We start from the raw sequence: 6,000 nt of genomic DNA, 5'->3' as shown, positions 1-6,000 counted from the left end.
TTTTTATAAACACTTGTTATATATTTTGTTCTAATTTTAAAATATATTTTATAATATATTTGCATTAATTTTGTAAATATTAATATATTATAAAAATATCATTTAAAATTTTGGATGTTACATCGAAGTCGGAAAATTTTTTATATAAGATTGAGTTGGACGAAAGATCGAGTAAGAGGTATAAAATTAGGTTTAATAATTTTTTGACCTTTCAATTTTAGAAAAAATTATTTTACTTATTCATTTAAATTTTATTTTTTAATTATTAAATTTATATTATTTATCAAATTATCCTAAAATAAATAGAAAATTTAACGTTGTCACACATATGTCATATTATAAAATAATTTTAAACTGTAAACATGGTAAATTTTTAAATAAAAATTAAAAACTTTGTACTGAAAAAATTATTAAGAGTAAAAATCTAGTCGAGATTAACAAAAACATGATCTCTATCTCATTGTCATCCCATTAAATCAATTTAATTAATATCTTCCATCCTTATCTTAGCTCTAATCAAACCCTAGTAAAATAATTTAAAATAAATATAATCAAATAAAATGGACCATTAATTTATTAAACGAAGGTCTAATCATGGGGACCTTAAAAGCTAATCTCCATTAAACGATTGAGCTTGATATTGCGTAAATACGTGGAAACCCACATGGGGATTCGTTATTAAGACAACCAATACGTTGAACGACTCCACCGTTAACTTCCAATCAACAAGATACTCCTCCGTCCCACAAATATCTCATTCTCATCATATTATCCTTTACTAGGATACTCCTCTAATTCATGCTCTGCCCAAACATCCACCTTTCTTACATTCTAAACACCAACAACTTTATTCCTCACTGATTCAGACCTCTCATATAATGCATTACTGCTGATTGTTTTACTTTGGATTGAGTTTTATTTGATTGGTACTAATATTATTTAAATATATTAAAATGTATTATTTTTTATTTAAAAATTAGAAAGGGACTATAAATAATTAAATATTGTATAAAAAATAGATATAATAAAATATTTTGAGAGATTTAATTGAAACAAATTAAAGTTGTAATGAAATTTCCTTTTAAATCGGATTTTTTATATATTTTTCAAATTATTTGTGAATTGATTTTAATTTCTCGACACTAAATTCGATTTTTGGATTTTTATACTCTATTTTGACAAATTAATTTTTATACATTATTTGATAAAGTATTTTTTCATGAACATGTATAAAAATTAATTTTTCAAATAAATAAATAAATAATCAATAAATCATTTATTATATTTTTGAGAAATATTTTTATAAAGTTAATTTCATTATTATAAAATAATAAATATTTATTGTTACATGATTAAATATTAAAATCATTTGTAAATTAAATAAAAATATAACTCAAACGATTTAGTTAACCGTGATTTTTTAATCCGTGAACTAAAACTGTTTAAAACAAATAATTAGATCACTTTTCGATTTCTCAATTTTTATTGAAAGATCTTTTACGTACAAATACAATGCAAGTACATGTCTAAGCAATTATAAAATAATATCAAACCATTAAAATGCACCAACGGATGAAAAACATGAAATTATTCGAACTAAAATCACACGTGCACAATTGCGCTTGATGAGACTAGAGACACAAAAATGCGTAATTGTGAATGATGGATCTCGAATTTTAATTCTCATAACCTAAAACCTCAACCTTTACTAACAATACTAGTATTTTATTACCAAGTTTTTGATATTTTATGCTCGGCATTAGTGTGAGATGAAACAAGGTTAAAATATGCTATAAGTCGCTATGCTCATCGTAAGTTTAAATTTGGCAAGATAACTTTTCTAGCCCTCAAACTTTACAAAAAAAAATCATTTTAGTCTTCAATTTAATTTTCATATCTTTTAGCCTTTAAACTTGTGTTTTTTTGTCAAATAATCCCAAAATGGATAAAGTTAACATTTATTAACTTTACTGATGTGGAATATACGTGGATTGCTATGTCGATGATATGTTAGCATTTAATAAAATTTTTAAAATTTCAAAATTAGTTTTTAAATATTTTTGAATTTTTAAAAATTCTAAAAATTAATTAAATGTTAATGTGTCATCCACGCATATTTCACACGTAAACATAGTAAAAAAAATGTTTAACTTTTTCTATTTATTTTGGGGTGATTTGATAAAAAAATATAAGTTTAAAGGCTAAAAAAGATAAAATAATAAATGGAGAGGCTAAAATGATTTTTCAAAAAGTCATAGGACCAGATAAATTAAAATCACGTTGTCGAAACCATTTTTATTTTGAAAACGGGGATCGACTTTAAAACGAAAATGGAGTCGCCACCAATCTTTTTTGTTTAGGTGTGATCAGGTCACCTTGTGATAGATCATTTTAATAAAGTATTTCGGTTTATTAAAACAACGTTTTTGGTCTACGAAAAACTAGAAAATGGATTAGCACCCTCACAACGCCCAAAATTGGTACCGTATTGATCAATTTACGTCCTAATGTTGAAGCTTTGAAAAAGATTTTAAAATACAATTCCCTTAAAACGTTTAGATAACTTGAATTGGATATTGAGATTCTCTTGCTTAGAAAGAATAAAATATTACGTCCAGCACGATTGGATACAATATTTCGAACGCTCGACACAAGATCATCTCAGAATTTCCAAAACACATGCACTTAAAACTTTTAAAAAGGATATTTGACTATTCGGCCCAAATGGTAAACCGAAACCAGCATGATTGGGCACGATTTATCGAATTTCCAAATACGAAACATTGCCTCATTTTAATTTGATAAAACATGGATGAAATTTCAAAAGGATATTCTGTATTTTAATCGAATAAAAAATCGAAACCCAGCAGGATTGGGCACAATCTCTCAAACTTCCAAACACGAAATATTGCCTCATTTTAAGAGGTTTTTTTTAAATGAGGGTGATTATAAAAGCGGTGAAGTACATTTATTCGGTTTATATAAAAAAAATGAATTGAACAATTTAAGATGACAAAGTAAGCAAGCTCGATCATAAATTAATACACAGAAATCAAAAAGCAAACTAACTAATATGGAACATGTACATAGTTAATATATTACACCATTTATCAACGATATTACAAAGGTGCAGATATGTAAATTAAAACACACAAAAACAAACAATAAACAAACGAACAATACATAAAATAAACTATATATATACGGACAAACAATACATAAAATAAACTATATGCAAAACTTTAAAATTAATTATAAAATAAATAAAAATAATTAATGCATAAAATACAAAATATTGATCTATCTAAATTAATAATATACATATAATGAAAAACTTATTATAAATATATGTACGAAATAATAATATAAAACATTTGAAATAAACAAAATACATCATAAAATAACTTTAAAAGGCATAAATTTATATAAAATCAACAATGTATATATATAAAAATAATGTGCAACAATTCAAAGTGATGACATAGGAAACATTTACATATATATAAGTGTAATAAATAATTTTGTAACGTAAACAATATAAATGATATACAAAACAATATATATACACGAATAAATAATATACACAAAATACAAATAGCTTAATATAAATAATATATATAAAAATAATAATATAATATTTAAAAATGTTCATAAAAGAGAAAATAAATAAAATATAATAAAACAAAATGAAAATATACAAAAGAAAATACAACAAGAAAAAATTAAAATAAGGTGGAACCAATTAACAAAATGTTAAAGATAATATGAAAGCGGGGAAGAATGAATGAATTATAAAGAATATAAAAACATGAATTTTAAAAGAACTCAATGGAAATAAAAACAAAATTAAGGGGATAATTTGTAAACAAATAGAATTTCTAAAGCGTAGACAAGGACTAGAATGGAATGTGCCCAAATAAATAGGGATTTAAAATACAAATATTCCAACTCACAAAAGACAGTATTTAAATGAGGAGCAAATTAAAACGATGGGCAAATCCATCGAAATAAACACCGTTATTGAATCGTTTTTTTTTTGTGTTCGTATTCAACATCTCCTCTCCTTTTGTCCAAAAAAAACCTCCTCCTTTACAATAGTTTTGAATGGCTTTTATAGCTAAATTTTACAACTGATTGCCCCTTTCTCTTTTCCTAGGCAAGTGGTGTAATAGGGTTAGTGGGGTGATTTAGTGGGGTGATGAAATTAGTGGCAAGTAGGGTGATGGAGTTAGTGGGGTGATGGAATTAGTGGTCGGTTTAGTAGTGTGCTAATTGGATAGTTGGTGTTTTGGGCTCTACTTATTGGGCCCGGGCAAAATTTGAATTTTACACACGTCATTTTATATTAACAATAATACTAATACTAATCAAATTAAAATTAAGGGGAAAAGGAAATCATTGCAATTCTTGTTAAAAAGAAAAGAAGATCGTGTGGTGAAGAAGGTGGCACGTGGTCTAGGAGATAGGTAAGGTTGTGACTTGTGAGAGGGACAGCTGATTTTAGAATCGCAGGCGCAGTGCCACATGATTTGAAGTACAACTAACAAAATATACCAATTGTAGACAATTAGATTATGTGATATTCATAAAAGCTAATAATATCTTTAATTTTTAAAAATTAAGGATTATAAGTAGTTTATAAATTATAAAAATATATATTATTATTATTGAAAGAGATAAAAGTTTGATTATTCAAAACCACAATACATGAAAATTAGTAAGATATCATATTAACTTTAAAATGATTCAGTTATTAAAATCGACGTTATATGATTTTTTATTCATATTGTCTATACTAATTAAAAGTTTTCATTTATTTATTTTTATAATTTAATTTTTTATAAAATAACTTTATATATTATGAATCTTTAAACCAAAACCTTAACATTTTTTTTCTTTAATCTCCGATACCAACTATTAGATCAATTTAAATTTAAAATATATTATTCTATTTGAATTTTATAAATAATTATTTGGATATCTTTTTCTAAAAAGAAAAAAAGCCTATTAAATAAATAAAACTTTTAAATAGATTAATAATTATTTTATAAAATTTTAAAATTAAATAATGAAAATATAAATTTATTAATAATTTAACTACTTTTATATAGTATATACTGCCAAAATAGACATTAATCACTTAAAGAAATTAAAGTAGTTATCGATAAACTTACCTTCCCCACAACGTGAATGCCACGACACCACAAAAACCGGACATGACTGACATTTAAACATAACTCTATTTCTATTCCTTCCAACTCAGTTTGATGACAACAAATAAAAAACTGAAAACATTACCCCCGTCCCTTGTCACGTGACCTCATCTTGTTCAACTGGTGTACTACCTGCTGCACGTATGACGTGTCTTAATCTACCACCTTAAACTTGGTGTACCTGAAGAGCTAGTACACACGTGATAGATAGTCGGTGATGTCCCGGTTCCATGTGCTACTATAATAGCGGCAATAAACACGTGGCTTCCGATATTAATGACGTGGCACCTTGCATGAATACGAGCAGCATGGACCTATTAAATTAGAGATATTCATAGTTCGATGGGTAATTTATATTTTTTAATTTGAGTTACTGAATTCAATATAAATGATAAAAATAGAAAAAATAATGTATGCCAATATTTATATATTATAGTTAATTTTAAATGATCTTTTATAACAATTGAATAAGTTTTTTTATGAATTAGGATTCTATTTTTAATCAAGAGTCCGTCTAACTTAATTAATAAATATTTAAAATGTTAAAAAATTATTATTTTCTCATTAAAAAATATAATGATGACGTGAAATTATAAATTATATTTTAAAATTTTAAAAATAAAATAAAACAAATTTATAGATTAAATATCGGTTTATCCAAAAGAAAAACAGCAAGAACAAAAGAAGCGAAGCCAACCACTGGATTCCCGTTCTCCCATCCTACCTCCTAATTCGGTGGGTCCACGCAACGGACTTCAAACGTGAATAGTCTTGGATTTAAATTTAG

This window comes from Gossypium arboreum, chromosome 12, assembly GCF_025698485.1.
Source record: "Gossypium arboreum isolate Shixiya-1 chromosome 12, ASM2569848v2, whole genome shotgun sequence".
NCBI classification, from domain to species: Eukaryota; Viridiplantae; Streptophyta; class Magnoliopsida; order Malvales; family Malvaceae; genus Gossypium; species Gossypium arboreum.
Note: the sequence above shows the minus strand (reverse complement) of the source record.